The sequence below is a fragment of the Maniola jurtina genome, chromosome 18 (assembly GCF_905333055.1).
Source record: "Maniola jurtina chromosome 18, ilManJurt1.1, whole genome shotgun sequence".
Taxonomy (NCBI): domain Eukaryota; kingdom Metazoa; phylum Arthropoda; class Insecta; order Lepidoptera; family Nymphalidae; genus Maniola; species Maniola jurtina.
The window spans coordinates 5,792,586-5,812,760 of NC_060046.1; the positions used below are offsets into that span (position 1 = coordinate 5,792,586).

At 34.6% G+C, this 20,175-nt stretch overlaps 1 long non-coding RNA gene across 1 annotated transcript; it reads left to right on the plus strand.

Moving 5' to 3' along the window:
• Nucleotides 1-3,079: 3,079 nt before the first annotated feature.
• LOC123874240 lies at nt 3,080-19,249 on the plus strand. The gene is made up of 3 exons (XR_006797870.1): nt 3,080-3,214; nt 4,281-4,282; nt 19,194-19,249. It is a non-coding gene; the product is annotated as an uncharacterized LOC123874240 (long non-coding RNA).
• The last annotated feature ends 926 nt before the right edge of the window (nt 19,250-20,175 follow it).

Sequence of the window (20,175 nt, forward strand, 5' to 3'; positions counted from 1 at the left end):
CACGCAAAAACTACTGGACGGATTTGGCTGAAATTTGGAATGGAGATAGATAATATCCTGGATTAGCACATAGGCTACTTTTTATCCCGGAAAATCAAAGAGTTCCCACGGGATTTCAAAAAACCTAAATCCACGCGGGCGAAGTCGCGGGCATCGGCTAGTAAATAATAAAAGTATATAAAAATGATTAATAATAATTTATTAGGTCCAATTTGAGTCCAATTTACTGATAAATCTGTGAGTGACATATCAGCCTCGAATTTCGAAAAAAAGATACCGTCAGTAAAAGGGAGAGTTGAAAGGCAAATTCAAATGAAAATCTTTCAGAAAGCGTTTCCGTTCAGTTCATTTCCGCGGCTTCGGGCCCCAAGCGCTAGATTTCACATTGGGTTGACGTTTCAAGATCTCGTAGGGAATATTTTGATGGGCAAAAATAGAATAAAGCGAGGTAATACAAAGCCCTTTTTGAACAATAATATTCATTTAGGGCTTCTTTTAATTTATAGACTTTTTAAGCTTTTAATTATAAATGAAGCAATACGTGGTGTTTTAAGATTTTTGGGAATTCCACCCCCTCACTCATTTTTGAAATTCCACTTGACCGAAGTTGACTCGGCGGCTCAGATAATATTATCTTAAAATTTCAATACTAATAGAACATTAATTAGTGATAAGTTAGAAAAATAAACGTTCAATTTTATTTCAGACTCTACCATGAATGCAGGTAGGTATTAAAAATTTCACCAACCAATCAGCCAAATAGCACGTTCGTTGTTTCGTAGTGTAGCTTTCGAAGGAATTCGTACTATTTTCTAGTCTCGTATGAAAGCGTTGCAATTTTAAAATTTCCTCTTTATCGGTCTCTGGTGTTGCGAGAACCAGTCTGCAGAAAAGTAGACTGACAATTTATATAGGTTTCCTAGGTACATATTTTCTTATTTACTTGTTCTAGCTGAGTACGTGTATTACTTACCTACTGAAAATATATGAGCTTGTGGCCTAGTCTGTTTTATATACTAGCTGATGCTCGCGACATCGTCCACGTGGATTTAGATTTCTAGAACTTCCGTGGGAACCCTTTGATTTTCCTGAATTGCCTATGTCACTTTCTAGGTCTTTCACTATAACCATGCAAAAAAAACCAGGTCGACCCGTTGCTCTGTCGTGACGTGATTTCAACAAACCAATAAACAAACACACTTCCGCATTTATTTGATTTTATTATTATATATACTCATCATTATAAAATAATAATTTTTGATCTATATTTTATTATATATTTGTATCATGTTAAAGTTGCGCAAAATCGTAATTACAGTAAAATATCTAACTTTCTCAGTTCAAAGCCTAGTAATGAAAACTCAACTGAAATTAATTCCAGTTTAACTGCCCTGTTGAGACGTATACACGAAAATAATACTACGCAACAAATTGACCCTATTTTAAATATTTTTTGTACTTACAAAACAATTTACAGCAAATGTAATAGTCAACAATAGATAGATTAATGTAATGATGCCAGATGCCACCCTAAGGATTACTTAGGACCCTAATCTACTTGACAGTGAAAGTCCACTCGAAACCTTTATTATTAAGTAGAGCTTATGGAGACAATACATAGCACTCATAGATAATGAAAATAATTATTATTTTTATATATTATCCCTTTTTATTTGTAGACACCTTTTTAACCAACTTTAAAAGAAGGAAGTTATTAATTTGCTTCTTTTAGGGTTCCGTACCTCAAAAGGAAAAACGGAACCCTTATAGGATCACTTTGTTGTCTGTCTGTCTGTTTGTCTGTCCGTCCGTCTGTCCGTCGTGGCTGTCAAGAAACCTATAGGGTACTTCACGTTGACCTAGAATCATGAAATTTGGCAGGTAGGTAGGTCTTATAGCACAAGTAAAGGAATAAATCCGAAAACCGTGAATTTGTGGTTATATCATTAAAAAAAAATTAAAATGTTTTTTACTTTTTACCGGTTTTTACTTTTATTCGAGTCGATTATGATGAAGCTTTTTAATTGAACGTTAGATTGTTTCCTTTGAATTGTGTTAGAGATCTGATGAAGATCTTCGGACATGAAGCATGAATAACAATCATCATCGGCGTCAAATTATCTCCGGCCCACTACTGAACACGAGTCTCTTCTCAGAATAAGAAGGATTTTGGATATAGTGCATCACGCTGGCCAAGTGCAGTTCGGCAAATTTCACACGCCTTTGAGAACAATATGGATAGCTTTCAGTATGCAGGTTTCTTCACGATATTTTCCTTCCTAAAATTAGTTAAAACGCACATAACTCCGAAAAGTTAGAAGTGCGTGCCCACAGCCCAGGATCCAACTAGAATAAAAATGAAATAATTAAAAATTAAAAATCCTTCATTTTTTCCAAATTGGTAGTAGAGGTTAGGTTAGTTAGAGGTTGTTGTAGAACGCTACAAAACGAGCATATTTTTTGCAAAACCTGTAACATGTACCTCACATCAGTTGCAGAATAAGATATTCATGTCGTGTAGAATAAACGTGGTATCTTAGCTTTTGACTTACATAGCCATACATTTACTTGAGAAAGCTTTGATGCGAGTCTACGTGGAGACTTTACATTTACAGTGTTATTGCACCTGCAAGAGTCACGATATTTGAATCTTAAGTTGCTTATTATCTATCTGTTCTGAATAGACTCAATTTTGTATACAATTAACTGTTTGTCTATACTCATATCACAGTATAAGGTTAATGTACCGTACCTACTATCTTAACTCTGTTCTAATATTATAAAGAGGTAAATTAGGTGGATAAAGTCGAGGTTAAAAGATAGCTATTACAGGCATATAAAAGGATACACTAACTCATGTATGCCAATGTACAGATCTAATTGTTGGGACTATAAACTTAAGATTTTATGGAGAAAATATTATTATGGAGAACTCTCAGTCATGCAGATTAATGTCTTAATATTTCTTCTATCTATAATTGCGTAGGTATCACTATTATGAAGGCGAAAGTTTGTGTGTATGTGTGTGTGTGTGTATGTTGGTTACTCCTTCACGCAAAAATAACTAGACGGATTTGGCTGAAATTCGGAATGGAGATAGATAATATCCTGGATTAGCACAAAGGCTACTTTTTATCCCGGTAAATCAAAGAGTTCCCACGGGATTTCGAAAAACCTAAATCCACGCAGGCAAAGTCTCGGGTATCGGCTAGTAGTTTATAAACTTGAGAGCAAACCCACTCACACTATCGACGATAGTTAAATATCCAAAACAAATAGGTTTCTGAAAGGACGGTAAAACATAGCAGAACACTTGGTATTGTTATGAAACGACGGAATTTCGTTAAGTTATTCGAGTGGACCTCCCATAAAAGGTATATGAAAGGTTTCTTTTTCATCCTCCGCAAAACCCTTTTACCGCGTTTATGTATCTTTTTAGAGACCGTAGCAGATATAAGATTATTATGAAACTTTATGTCCACGCATAAACCGAGACACATATTATATAACATTTGAAGAAATGTCAGAATATAGACATATTTCTTTATCAACAAAAACTGTTCGCACATTACGAAGTTTTAGTAGTAAACTGAAAATACAAGCTGAAGTCGCCTTCACATTTCCTTGATGAATTCCATTCGAAAAATCCTCCGTAGTGTAAGGTTATCTTTAAAAAAACTGTAAGGTTATCTTTAAAAATTGATTTGAGTTGTCAAAAATAATATAAAATTATTAATTTATCTAATGCAGGTAGATTGATAAAATCGATATTTAGCTCATTCGATGTCATACAATCTGTTGCTAGGAGGCCAACAAGATTGAACTTGCATAAATACGGGTGTTTCGAAGGTTGTAGTTCAGTCTCCTTCTGAGATTCGGAGCGATATCGCATATTTTCGGTATTTGGATTGTGAACTGAATAATTAGATGTTGTGATAGCAATCACGCTCTAATTAAATTATTTATTTTGGCATTAGTTTGTTTAGATTAAAACTCTCGGATAACCTTGCACATTAAACTTGTGTTTTTTTGTGTTGGTTTTGGAGAGGACATTCCAATAATTCGATAAAAATATTTAAATAATACCTGCTTTTCTGAGTGACGCCAATAATTCAGAAGTGGGATGTGTCTCACGTTGCCTTAATTTCGCTTTGGTATCTTTTTTTTTAAACAACCCACATTTGATTAAAATTTTAATTGAGTTTGATTTGGTGATTAAAATTTTTAGTTTTTTTTAAAGAATTTAGTCTTTTGTGAAGTGGAAAGTAACTTGCAATAAGTGGTTCAGATTTTGTATACATCGAATGGGAAGTTAGTCGTTTGGATTTATTGTTGACTTGATATTAAAACTGAGAGTTCGGCAGTTCAAGGGTAGGTTTTAATAATTTGACGGAGGGCAGGATAGCCCATGATTTGGATTTGACTTAGGGCAAGGAAGCCCGCGACTGACATGACAAGATTGATTAGAAACACGAGGACGTGTTAAATTCAGGACGGCCGAACTGTAAGGTTATCTTTAAAAATTGATTTGAGTTGTCAAAAATAATATAAAATTATTAATTTATCTAATGCAGGTAGATTGATAAAATCGATATTTAGCTCATTCGATGTCATACAATCTGTTGCTAGGAGGCCAACAAGATTGAACTTGCATAAATACGGGTGTTTCGAAGGTTGTAGTTCAGTCTCCTTCTGAGATTCGGAGCGATATCGCATATTTTCGGTATTTGGATTGTGAACTGAATAATTAGATGTTGTGATAGCAATCACGCTCTAATTAAATTATTTATTTTGGCATTAGTTTGTTTAGATTAAAACTCTCGGATAACCTTGCACATTAAACTTGTGTTTTTTTGTGTTGGTTTTGGAGAGGACATTCCAATAATTCGATAAAAATATTTAAATAATACCTGCTTTTCTGAGTGACGCCAATAGTAGGTATATAGCCAGAGTAAAATGTACAGTTAGCATAAGAATACCTACCTACCTACATCATCGGGTGTGTGGAATTATAGAAATGGAAATAAGTAGAAATATTTTTTATGAAAATAAACTTTTATAAGTGCTTTTGAATCGTCAAAAGAATCTACCACAGTTTAAAACAACATATTATAATAAAAATATATATAAAAGTATGAACTGATTTTTAATACAAAATCCTAGCTCAAAGTTACATCATAAATGTTTGATCAACCATCTCCCACCGTTTTTTCTTTTATCTTATACCGAGTTTACTGAACCTTTCTACAAACTCGTAAAGTGTTGTCTTACCTATGCGAAACTTTATAGCCAAGTACGAACTTTGTTCTAAGCATCTTGTTTTCTCAAGAAACTATATTACTTACTCGCCGACAATTCTCTAAGTGGATAATATAATAAACCATACCACAACCAGCTAAATATTGCCAAACTTCTAAACTCGAGCTTGAAGTGCATTAGTGGTTATAATGCTCGTATTGAAACTGATTTAAACTCCACTGCCCGTGCCAACAACTCTTATGCTATTATATGAACTTTTGATACCGTTTGGAGAGCTTTAAGATTTAAATTTATAATTTTATAAGAATCTGCTGCTAAGTGAAAAGTGAACAAATAGATCTGATAAACTCTGTAACAAAATTTTAGTCTAGGATCTATTTTATTTTCAAGTATCGAGGATCTTTCATCATTTCTTTACTAAGTGCATATAGTTATTATGGTAGTTTATCTATTAGGTGGGTACTAGTCAGCGTTGTCTTTAGCCTATTGAACTAATTGAGACGAAACATAATACATGCGGCTTCTACTTTAATCACAAGTGATAATTAAAAATTTATAACACCCCCGACAAGTGAAGGTTACTGTAACTAGAATAGAGCTGATAACTTTCAAACGGCTGAACAGATTTTCTTGGACAGAGCTAAGAACACTCTCGATCAAGCCACCTTTCAAACAAAAAAAAAACTAAATTAAAATCGGTTCATTAGTTTAGGAGCTACGATGCTACAGACAGATACACCGATACTCAAACTTATAAGACCTCTCTTTTTGGGTCGGAGGTTAAAAACTGATTGAGAACGAGATCTCAGGTAGTATATTTTGGGTTTTAATTCAAGCTAAAATTTGACACGAATTATAATTGGAAAGCCAGACACGATACTGTGTTCATCTAGAAACTAGATAAAACCCACGACTTCATTCGCTTGGATTTAGGTTATTGGAATTAATTAAATACTTCAACTATCTTTTATTATTATTAATATAATAATATTTTATACGGCAACTCTAAGCAAATATCGGATTTAAAAACTATACAACGGTGAATTAGAAATCGTACCAATAATTTTATTGTAAAGTCGTTATATTTTCTTAAAGGAAGTAGACAGAGTCACAAACATCTGCTGGTAGGAAACACATTTCAATATTATTCAATTTGCAAGACGTTATCGCATTACAAAGTTCAGAAGAACTCTTTTCTCAGTTCGTAAATATTCATTGAATGTCGGTAGTCTGTGCTCCAAAGTTGGCTGAATTTCTTTCAAAGTACTGTTGTCTTCTTGTTTAAATAAGATTCTGTGCTTATGCTTAACAGATTTTTGGCTTGCTTTTTTGGGTAATAAATAAGCTGTTCAGTAACATCACTCTTTTGCTTTGCTGCAAGGAATTCATAATATTTAATTATTAATATCATAAGGGCGGTAGGAATTTTGTATGTCTGTCTGTTTGTTACCTTTTCATGTCACAATAATTGACCAACCAATCCTGACGAAATTTGATAGGGTGTTATATTCAGGGACAGCCTTAGTATAAAAATTATGCCGGAAAATCAAAGGCACTCGCGGGATTTTCAAAAAATCTGATTCCACGCAGACGAAGTGCCTGGCACATATTGTATCAATCTTTATTCCTAAGGGCATAAAACAAACCAACTACAGACACCCAAATGAAATCACAATACAAGCATTTTCCAAAGAAAACATCAATCTTGATTTAAAGATAAAGTATGGACCATAGTAGCTGTTCTAGGAAAAGAAGGGAAATATTTCTAAGACCGATAAAATAGAATGGAGAGATTTATTAAAGCCCACTCCAGAGTCTTAGCTTTTAACTTTTAAGTTGGCAATACATTTTAAAAGAAGGCACACGCCTTCAACCATTAAGGGAAACTGTAAAAATATACAAACCGTTATTGCACTATGCAGAGGAAATAAAAATAAAAACAAAGCAATTGTGCGGTAAACGCGCTTAAAGAAATAACATTAGGGAAATTGGATTAAAATGAATACAATTTTCCTATTGTATATTCCTATCTAAATAAAGTTTTACATATATAGGTAGATATGTATATGCATTTTTTTTCATCTAGAATAACAGAAATTAACTATTAAATTTCCACCAGATCACAAAATAAATATAATGTCACGAGTCATGGTTTTAAAACTGTACTTACTAAATTTCATCACAGATGGGCCGTGAACAGCTAGAAAATAGACAGACAGAGGGACAGACATACTTTCGCAATTGTAATATTTGTATGGACGTTGTCATCTGACGTAAATCTTTTTGTAAGCCCTAATTCGCACGAGCGTTAAAAAAGCGTTGCGTTAAAACCCGGCGTTGCGCTGAACATACAAAGTGCGCGATAAAAAAGCGTTGTCGTGTGAACAGATACTTGGGAATGCATTTGTTCTATTTGAAACGCTTATTTAACGTACGTTAAAAAAGCTCTCATGCGAATGAGGCCTAAATCATCTCTGTAAGATTTAGATATCAAATCTCCCTTAATTATGACCAAATAAGAACGTAATTATGTTCAAAATTTGGTTAGGTTTGAACTTAATCACATTGTATTAAAATATTAACATCGCGTTATGAACATACTTGTAGAGCTGACGCGTGGTAACAATTTTGGTTCGTAATTAAAAGCGTCAGAAGTGGTGTACCAGACCGAAAAACCAACGCAGTGCTCCGATTATCCGTTTTTCCTCATGAGCAAATTTATTATATTTGAGGGAGAAGTTTATTTAAACTTTTACAACTGAACATCGTGCGGCTTAAAAGGTGGGTTATTATTTGGACGATACATAGTCCATACTAATCCATATTTTTACTAATATTATAAACGCGAAAGTGTGTATGTCTGTCTGGTAGCTTTCTACGGTTCATCCTTTTAATTTTGACATATTTTGGTACAGAGATAGCTTACACTCCAGAGAAGGGCATCTAAGGCTATTTTTGGTCGCGGTAAATCAAAGAGTTCCCAAGGGATTAAAAAAAAGGACGAAGTGGCAGGCTTACTGGACACGAACATCTAGACTCTTAATAATCCCAGAAAATAAAAAACTTTCCTTTTCGCTATTGTGAGAATGCTCTTGTCCGAATAGAAAAAAATCCGATATTCATTGTCAGAATTTTTACTCTTAACGATTAAACTTCAATAATTAGTTTTTTGCATCCAGAAGTATTTTACGAATAACAGCAACGAGTGCCATTTAAGCAGAGCATTGTGTTTTTGCTCGATAGTAATATTCAACGTTTCCTCGATAAAAATCCTATAAATATTATTGCAATATAATTTGCAATCAAATTGTTCTGCATCGCCGATTAAAATAATCGCCGGTTTAAATGAACACTGGGCGGGATTCCAAAACGAGGCATTTAAATTGAATATTGTGCTCAAGTTGAGTCCATTAATAGGGGGATCTAGGATCATTGAATTTGAAATTCGTCAGTGCAACCCGCAATACGGCTCTGGCCCTGCCTGCAGAACCATACGACTGAAAGCTCATTGTGAGTTATAAATAAAGCAACCACCGAGTTTCTTGCACATTTTTCTTTATAAAAAGCCATTCCAAACCAGAAATTGATTTAATTGATTTGTAAAAGTTTATTTGGGTAAAAACTTTGTAATTTCTATATAAGTATCTGCACATTGTTTATTTTGACAAAAAATAAAGTTAAGCTTACCAAAGATGGAAATTCTGTATTTTTTCGATTTGAGTTTCTTATCCTGAGTTGAATTAAAGAAACCATAATATAATCAGATTTATATTAGAAAAGTTATAATGAAAAGTTCCTTCAATATCTCGAGAAATTTTCGATTGCCTGTAGATACCTACAGATAGCGATACTACTCGAGATGACACCCGTAAGGAACCTTGACATGACGTCATGTCGAATTTTTAACCCCCAACCCAAAAAGAGGGGTGTTATAAGTTTGACGTGTGTATCTGTGTATCTGTCCGTAGCACCGTAGCTCCTAAACTAATGAACCGATTTTAATTTAGTTTTTTTTTGTTTGAAAGGTGTCTTGATCGAGAGTGTTCTTAGCTATAACCCAAGAAAATCGGTTCAGCCGTTTGAAAGTTATCAGCTCTTTTCTAGTTACTGTAAACTTCACTTGTCGGGGGTGTTATAAATTTTTAATTTACACTCGTTTACTCTGGAGCCGAGACAATCGGGGATTTAGAAAACTGTTCGAGCATTGTAATAATAGTAGAAGACAAGTCATGTTATTATATTATTGCATGCCGTAAGGTAAAATTTGGCAGAACCTAACAATAGTATTAAGATCTGTAAACTTACCCAAATTCGTAATAAACATAATTGAATTGAATTGAATTGAGTTTTTTCCCCGCAGTAGTTTGAAACTATTGAAACTTATAAGATTTTTTTAACATAAAATATCGCATTAGTGAGAATACAAATGAATGATGTATCCCTGGGGCATTATACCACTGGAGTTTCACAGCTACAGTGTGACAATCACCTCTGATTGGTTGAGACTCTCTTAGTATTGGTTGGTTGAAATGCATTGTTGCAGCAAAAATATATCACACTAATATTATAAAGGTGAAAGTTTGTATGTGTGTGTGTGTATGTTTGTTACTCCTTCACGCAAAAACTACTGGACGGATTTGGCTGTGGAATGAAGATTGATAATATCCAGGATTAGCACATAGGCTACTTTTTATCCCGGAAAATCCAAGAGTTCCTACGGGATTTCAAAAAACTTAAATCCACACGGACGAAGTCGCTGGCATCATCTAGTCTACTATATAAACTCAGCCAATGATTAAGGTTGTTGAGATTGATACAGCTTTTTTATAATCGAGCACGTTACAAAACTTTGACACAATTGATATTTCATTACTGGCTAAAATACTTTATGTAAACAATAGCAACAGAATTTCAGAAAATAATAGCAATCACAATGATTGTAAAGAAACTTTCGATAAAACTTTCGTAGCTGAGTTAAAAATATTAACGATATAGCGTATCGATACAATACCTACATACTATCAATAAAATATTTAATCTAGTTGAGTGAAGCGTCATACTACAATATTCGTCCAAGCAGATAAATTTTTAACACCCTGCAAAAAATATGTATTACGCCCGTTTTAAAATGCATGGACAGTTTTAAATATTTAGTTTGACAAATGCTTCAATATGAAAATGTTGGGGGAACAGTTGGGTCCAATTTCCGGAATTGATTGGAAGCACGAATATCGAGGCACCAGACCGAGAAGTGTTGGCAGCAACAACTTATAGGTTCCCATATTTGTATCGTATAATAATATTATGTTATTACACGTCGTCTTGTATTTTTTCTTTCATGAAAAATTAACCCTTGACTCTCTTCTCTATTATTTCATCTTTCAAATCAAATAGAAATAAATTTATTTTATTTAGGCCTGCTAGTGTTCGTTATTCTAGTCTGTGGTTCTACCATTGATTCGGAATTAAGATTCTACTGAGAAGAGCCGGCAGTTGCTCTTTTCAATTCAAAAATAGATCTTGTTGGCAACTGAAAGCTCAGTCGGTTGCTTTCACGCTACTTTGTCATAATTGACTAAGAGCCAGCACGTGTTAGACCTTCGTTATTTTATAAAAGCTGAAAATTTGTCTGCGTATTGTTCCCAACACTGGGAGGAAAGATCAGTGAATACAGAGTTTGGATCATAGTGGGTTTGGGAGATAAAGCCTCAACTTAAGCGCAAATTGCGTACCATGACAATTCCATTAAAGGCCAATTCGCACCAATTTCGTACACGTGACACGTGCGTAAACCCCTAACACACCGGGTTACGCATACGTCCACGCTTTACGCAAGCGGTGTGCCATGTTTCATACAGTTCCATACATTACAACGCAATGGTACGCGTTACGTCTACGCTTACGCAACGCTTACGCAGCGTGTGAACGAACTATTAATTTTATCGATTGAATGTCCCTTATCGATTTCAACGCTGTTTCATCCGAAAGTAAATCCATGAAAATTCTTAATTTTATGGATAAAATAGAATTAGATAAATTAATTCTGAACTCTTTTTAAGTTCGTAAATAATAGTATCGTGTTTGCGAAAACCGAACAATTGTTTTAAAAGTTAAAGCATCGCGCAGCTTTAATTGGAACTAGTACAAACTTCTCAATTCTCTCAGAGCTGCTTTAGAGGTAAGTAAACAATCGAGTGTGGAAGATAGCTCGAAACTTTGATGTTAATTAGTTTACCTACACGACTAGTTGAAAACACGTGCATAAACACTTAACCCAGTATACCTTTGATCATTATTTTAAGTTTTATTTAACGATTTCTGGCAGGCAACGCATTGGCGGTTCTTCTGGCGCTGCAAGTGTTCATGGACGGCGGTAATCACTCATCACTTAACATCAGGTGACCTGTCTGGTCGTTTGCTCGCTATTTTTTTTTTAAACTAGTTCATAATCTCTACTGTCTTCTTCTTTTATCTCATGCCTTTTAGTAGTACCAGCTCATATAATAAACTCTACTTTGTAGGTACTTGAATGTTATAGATAAATTAACTGTGTATCTCTGTAAATCTGTACCTACTCCATACTTCATTAATATTAAAAGCCTGAAAGTGTGTCTGTTTGTTTTTTATTCTCTACGCTACAAATTTTCAACCTATTCCAACGAAATTCGGGACAAAGTTTCATTATTAGTATCATTTTTATCTGGATGATGAGAAGGTTGAATTTTGGTTTACGAACTTTATTTTTACTAGAGTGTAATAAAAAATGGATAATGCTTAAAATCTTATAATGTCATGGTCAAGGTTGAACAAATTTATTCTAGACTAAACAAACTTTAATTAAAGTTATTAACATAATTAATTTGTTCAATACAAGTTTCTATAACAAGAGTTAACGCAACTTAGTGAGAAGATTGAAACGATGTCAAAACTTTGAGAATAACAAACTCTATTTAACAAAATGTTCAAGACAAGCTTTTACTAAGTCAGTGCAAGTCTTGATCTAAAAGTACAATATCCACTTAATCAAGGAAAGTCTATAGTCCTTTAACTTTAGTCGCGATACTCGAGCCGTCTGATATAATTTCTCGTGATAAAATAGTTAATAGAGATGACACCGGCTATTTCTTCTTCTTATTTTTAACCCCCGACCCAAAAAGAGGGGTGTTATAAGTTTGACGTGTATCTGTGTATATATGTATCTGTGTATCTATCTGTGGCATCGTAGCTCCTAAACTAATGAACCGATTTTAATTCAGTTTTTTTTTGTTTGAAAAGTGGCTTGATCGAGTGTGTTCTAGCTATAATCCAACAAAATCGGTTCAGCCGTTTGAAAGTTATCAGCTCTTTTCTAGTTACTGTAACCTTTACTTTTCGTGGTTGTTATTTTTTAATTGACACTTGTCTTTTTAAGTAAATTCTGTCAAAATTAGTATGGCATATGAGGTCATCAAGTTTTAAGCAAAAAGCGAGTTGCAGACCACAAAATTTTTTGTTTATGATGACCCGTGTAGTGTGAGCATAGAAGTCGTTGGTTGGGCCGCACAGATTAATTATGCTTCGCTTGACGATATCTAATAATATTATTTTAAAAAAAATATGAAAAAATCCCAAATATTTTATTTGAAATTGAACCATTTTTAAGGCTTTTTTATTTATATAAAAATGCAATTTTTTGTATGGTGACTGTTGTTCTACATAAGCTACAAATACACTCAAAATTTTAGACACAATATGATAAGTCTTCATGCGTTAACCGTCTCATAAAAAGTTGTGTCATAAAATGAATTAATACGGTGGACATTGGTTTACATTTTTTATGGCTGTCATAAAAATTTGTCGTAATGTTTTTATCTTACTATAAAAAAGTGATATGAATACTCAATCAGATGGATCCTCTTGAATTTGTTTTTTTTTTAATATTTAAATTAAAAAATGTTTTTAATAAATACTACTAGGAAAATATATTAAGAAATCCATCTTAGCAAAACTGGTGTTTTTTTATTAGTTTTACTTAACTAGTTTCGTAAGATGGATATTGGACTAGTTAGTCCTACTAATATGATAAACGCAAAAGTGTTTGTTGATTTGTCTTTCAATCACGTTGCAACTACAAACTGCGGATCGAAATTTTTTGCATGAGTTTTTAAGAACCTGGAGAGTACTTTTAATCCAGGAAAATCAGAGAGTTTCCATGGACTTTTTCAAAACCTTTGCTCATGTGGATGAAGTCGCAGGCGTCACCTAGTATTATATGTAATAATTATATTATTCAAATAAAATACTGGTTATCATTGTTATAAGGACAAAAATATAATATTTGATCAATACGAAATAGAACAGTGTCAAGAAAATAATGGAATTCTTTCCCAGCACAAAGCTGGCTTCAAGGGGAAAAATTAATTACAGCCATTCAGTGCTTCATCACGCTTTGATATAGAACCATTCTTGTTCCATTTTCTAAGATAAACGTACGGTGCTATAATGACTTTTACTATTATTGCTATGATGTGATATATATTACTAAAAGCAATTAAATAAAATTAATATACAAATTCAAATTCAAAATGTTTTTATTCAATTAAACTTTTACGAGTGCTTTTGAATCGTCAAAAAAATCTACCACTGGTTCGGAATGCCGTTCCTACCGAGAAGAACCAGCAAGAAACTCGGCGGTTGCTCTTTTCAAGTACATATTCAATTTACAAGCTTTAAATAACAGTCATGTATTATAGCGATAAGATCCTGAGAACAATAGTGGGCGCTGTGGTTTTATAAATTGATAGCCCCGGGTTTGATGTCTAGGGTAGTTGAGGATTTTATGATTTACTCAGCTCCCCTACTAAATGGGCAGATAACATCAAACAAGTTGGAAATTGCCTCTGATTCTTGCACCCTGAGTTCTTTGGCTTTTAAGATCCCGGTTAACTTACCGTCGATGCTGAAACTAAAATATACTTCTTCGCTTGCTCAGAAAAGCTTTAGAGTTACATACGATTACAGATATCTAAAATCTTACAACAAAAATAAAACGTCTCATCTTGTTTGCAACTGCTGCTTAGTCGAAGATAAATCCGACCAACTTTAAAGTACAGACTCTAACGAACTTTTGAAATATTCATACAGCAAAAAGTGGTTGGGTGGATTTAGTCGACTTTTGTAATATCGACGGAGTTCCGCAAACTTCGAAACCATTCTTTATAACACTCCCAGAGTCTTACAACTTTATGTACCTACTTATAACTCCAGAAGCTACATTGTTGCACAGAAAGTAGTTAGCTGTTGAGAAAATGATTTGAATTCTGTCGTCTGCTGAATAAAAGCTAAAATCTCGTTCTCTTAACCGAGTTGTAAACAGAAAGACCTGGAGACCTAACTGCGTTATTATCCCGAAAGAACTCTACCATTTTTTGATTAATGAAAAGGGATCATGATCCTCAGCAATAAGAAATTACGACCACAAACAAATCTATTTAAATGGCTAGATGAAGAAAATGTATAAAAAGAAAGTCCTAACTCACTGACTAATCATCAACACCCAGCCTAAACCCTTGCACTTGGAAAATTGCAATTTTGCAGAGAGGTTTCCTTTATAATATAAACAAGGAATAAGGTCAAATTTTTTGAAATTCCCACGAGATATGGAATAAAGAGGATTTATATTAAGCTTCTCCATGGGCCTAACGAGTTAAGTGTAGCGAAATTGAAGTATTAATTATAAATAATTTATTTGTACAGTAATAAGTTAGTTTGTGATAAGGCCCGCTCTAAGTTTTATTGTAACATTTTCAATTTAAAAAAAAGATATATTTTTAAAATAAAGCACTACTAGATAAACTGACTGAATGAGATAACCATTATTACAATCGCAATTGTTGTTATTGGCTAAAATGCTAGTCTTGTTGCAACAATACATTGTAGCCAATAGTGAGCAAGCGTCAACCGATCAGAGGTGATTGCGATCGTGGTAATATTCCGCATTCATTTGTCATTCTACCGCAATCGAGATACTGGTTAATGTTTTCTTATATTCACCAGCAAAGTTGGGGCGACTCAACTAGTTAAAAATATTTCACCTCAGTCGTAATCTAGGTGGGATCATAAAAAGTCGATGGTGAAATCTTTCTACGAAATTTTCCGAGCTAATTGCAAAAAGCTGAAGAAAAATGTTTAATTAAGGCAATGAATACATTTCCTTTTAATTTCCGCACCAGTTTCGCTATGACCGCAAAATTGGAGTTGTTAGTTGAAAAGTTTTCTCCGTGTTGCACTCGATGAATATTTAGTTCAACCTCGATTTCCATAACCAAGTCTTTTAGAGCAAAGTAAGCAAAGCGTCTTAACTACTCTTGCGCTGTCATTACCTAGTATTTACGTGTTCACGTATACATTTTGTAGCAGGGATACCGCGTTGCGCATAAATGAATTCAAGAAGTCAATTTCATTATTTTAGGATTGCCAGATGCCCCATATTTTACGGGCTATCCCGTATGTCAGGGTATACAGAAACCCGTAATAGCGAAAATAAAATACGGGGTAAATAAAGCTCCCATATTTTTTTTTACAAATTCAGCCTGAGCTGGCTGGCTAAATTTCTTAAACTGAACACTTTCAAGTAAAGATTTTTACGTAATCCTGTGAAGATGATACTGCCAATTGTCGGAATTAGAATGCCATAAGCCTACTTTGTCGAATTAATTTACAAATTGCGTAAAACCAAATTAAATTTGAATTTCGCGGTCAGACCCGTCTCATGCACCTTAAGAAGCTTTTAAAAACAAACACTCAGACTTGGCATCTGTCTAATATAACAGCATGCTTTACCGTGTATATCTGTGTGAACGCGAAGGGATTTTATGCGTTTTAAACTACTTACCTATCGCTAGCAATACGCACGCAGGATCATAGGCTAGTCCATAAGGTCATGAGTTCATGACCACTTAAATGGAACATTTAGTTTGAAATTTTACAAAGTCGTCCGCAAGTTACCCCCGAGTTAGTGTGAACAAGCAATTAGAATATTTAAGGCCCAACCGAGATTTCTCTCGGTTTCAGACGCCTACATTTAGGTTCTTCGTAGAATTTGTGTACGACGAAGTTACGCTTTGTTAAATGCTCAGTCACATTATAGTAATAAGCCTCGTATTAAATATGAAATTCACAGTTTCACAGAATCTTAAAGGAAAATTGTAGCTTGCCCTCGTAGGTAGGTTCTGGCTACGGTATATTATATCAGGTTATCGCTCGCATCTTGAACAAAGAGTTTATACCACACAACAAGGCATTCCTTTTTTTGGACCACGACATTTTAGCTCGACAAAAAATTTGCATTAAACAACAAAGCGAAAGAATTTTCAAAATCGGTTCAGTAGTTCCAGTTATTACTTCCTACAAACAATCTTATAAACTCTACCTCTTTATAATCTATACATATAATTAAATTGTAGAAAAGTGGTGTTTGTACAATGGAAATATATATAAAAAAAGTAGCAGGGGTTGTTATTATATCGATGCCGAACCCGAAATTGTAATTAATTTTTTTTTGTCTGTTTGTCTGTTTGTCTGTGTGTTTGTGCACGCTAATATCAGAAACGGCTTATTCGATTTAGATACGGTTTTCACTAATATGTTGTAGTAAGCTTCACTTAAGATTTAGTGTTTATTTCATGTCAATCGGTTCATAAATAAAAAAGTTATGTCAATTTAAAGAATCACGGCGAACATTTTTAACGTACATGCTGCCCGAAAAGTCACTATTCCACGCGAACGAAGTCGCGGGCACAGCTAGTATTACAATAAAACTGAAAGCTAGCCTTATCTAATTACTATACAAATCATGCTCGCGTGAAATGGTGCCAAGAGTAGGTACTGACTGCATACCCGCGCTGGACATCCAGGCTGATCCGTTGCGCAAAAAAAATGAGCCAGCCTTCAGATCTTCTGTCACCCGATGAGGCTATTAATCGCAGTGAAATGTCTCGTAATTTTTTTGCACTTAAGACTCCATGGCCCTACTTTTGTCCTGGGCACTCCTGGGAAATCAAAAGTTCCCACGGGATTTCAGACCCTAAATCCACGCCGGCGAAGCTGCGGGCATCAGCTAGTTTGAAATATTACCCGCGACGGCGGTTCTAGAGCCAACAGCGAATTTCCTTTCTACTCTACAGTCTGCAACCACTATGGTAACTATGAAGTATCAGGATTGCAGACTTTTCAAAAATTTAAAAAAAAGAACAGTCAGTCATGGATCTTCGCAGTTGATTGTGTCCTTATACCCATATACCCTTATGAACTCTAATATAATGACGCGCTGCAATATCTTACAGCGCCATCTGTCGACGAATTTATACTTGCCACTTAGGCAGCGACCGGATAACCTTAGTCGCTGCCTAAGTGGCAAGTATAATTTTTTTTTAGTTTGTAGATATATATAAAAAAAGTAGCAGGGGTTGTTATTATATCGATGCCGAACCCGAAATTGTAATTAATTTTTTTTTTGTCTGTTTGTCTGTTTGTCTGTGTGTTTGTGCACGCTAATATCAGAAACGGCTTATTCGATTTAGATACGGTTTTCACTAATATATTGTAGTAAGCTTCACTTAACATTTAGTGTTTATTTCACGTCAATCGGTTCATAAATAAAAAAGTTATGTCAATTTAAAGAATCACAGCGAACATTTTTAACGTACAGAGTATAAGCTGCCCGAAAAGTCACTATTCCACGCGAACGAAGTCGCGAGCACAGCTAGTATTAAGTATAATGTGTGCGAAGCTGGTGCACTCAGTGTCGATCCTACTCAAATACACATCAATGATGGAATAAATTACCTATATTAATAGTTAATAGTTGTTAAAGTGTAAATTAAAAATTTATAACACCCCCGACAAGTGAAGGTTACAGTAACTAGAAAAGACCTGATAACTTTCAAACGGCTGAACCGATTTTCTTGGACTATTCCGCGCCTACGATCCAAAGTATCTGAGTTTTCCAAAACATCATTTGCAAACAATGTTTGCAAATAAATAATTATGTATCAAGGCAACGTCCATCTTGACAGCTTGACATTTGTCAATTGACATAATATTATGAACCTAACGGTTATCTAACCTTCTTTTCGACAAGAAAACTAGAAAAGAGCTGATAACTCTTAAACGGCTGAACCAATTTTTTTGGATTATAGCTAAGAACACTCTCGATCAAGCCACCTTTCAAACAAAAAAAGTAAATTAAAATCGGTTCATTCGTTTAGGCGCTACGATGCCACAGACAGATACACAGATACACACGTCAAACTTATAACACCCCTCTTTTTGGGTCGGGGGTTAAAAATACCGAATGCAACTACCACGCCACTTTAGTGGTTATTAATCTGGCAGCTACGTCACAACTCACAACGCAAAGCGCTCGACATTACTCGCTGCGAATTAGAGAGCAATGAGAGCTGTCGCCGACACGCGGTGGACACGGACAATTTAATTTACGGCACCATACCAGTCACAATTACGAACTAGGAATTTGTTGAAATGTATTGAACAATTCGTACTTTATCACCAACATGCTCGCTAGTTCCACCCGCACTATCACATACTAAGTACGTAGTTCTCACGTACGTGAGAAAAAAAAATACGACTAGACTCACGTGATTGGTCGGAGTATGCCCGACTAGTTTCGAAACCATCCAGGACTCTTTTAAAGGGAGGGGGAGGGGGACTTCCTAGAGTTCCGTACCCGAAGGTTACCAACGGGACCCTTTTAATAAGCCGCCGCTGGCAAACCATATGTCTGTCTGTCTGTTTGCCCGTCCGTCGGTCTGTCAGTGGGCTGTATCTCATGAACCGTAATAATGAGAGTTGAAATTTTCACAGAGTATGCTATTGCCGCTTTAACTAACAACTTTCAAAATAGCCGCCATGCTAATTAAAAAAAATTAAAAAAGTTATTTCTTGTATGATGGTATACTGAACCTTTCGTGTGCATGTCCGACTGGTACTTGGCCGGTTTTTTCAGTACAGATTAGGTAAATACCTACGAGAGTTTCAAATGTTAAGAAATACAATATTTTATCATGCGTCTACTGAAAACCTGAGTCAGTGGAATCCGAGATAGGCACTCGACGTAATTGAGATCGCTATTTACGATTACCTAAGAGGCGTTCTAGAGCTGTCGATGAGAGGAAAGGGTTAGGGTGCCGAGTCACTTAACATCACAGGAAGTATGGAGGCAGTAGGTAGGTATCTGCTAAGGCCATTTTATTAATGTTTAGTCAGTAATTATATATCTACTTAACTGCCTCGTTAGTAAAATAAATTGAATTAATATGTAATTTTAAACAATATCAATAATAACTTTAGGTATACTACTTTATATTATTTTAAAAATGTAATTTAGTTTTTGTAATCTTTTGTTTATCTAAAAATATTAATGACTGTAAGATTAGTTATAATTGTTTAATATGATATTGTTCATAACGACTAGTATAAATTATATTGTAAAATGATCAAATGTGAAATGAAGAGAGAAAATAAAAGGCTTATTATTATTATTATTATTAACTGCCTCGTTGGTCTTAAGTCTAAACTGTAGTGGTTGGCATGTTCAATTGTAGATGATGAGGCCCTAGGTTCGATTCCCAGGTTGGGCCAAAAAACAGGTATTGGATTTTTCTGTTAAGAAATTCTTATTACTAGTCCGAAGTAAGTAAGTTGGTGGTATCTTACCCCTGTTCCTCAGAGAACAGACAAAGCCATCGGAGAAACTCTATTTAAAAAATTAGGGAGAATATTTTATTCGAACTACGTTTAAATGAATAGTCAGCTTATAAAATTAGCGAGTAATCTAATAACTACACCGGCAACTCCGTTCTTAATTTTCCCCAAAATCTCTCATTATATCTAAAATACACGAACGAAAAAAGGATC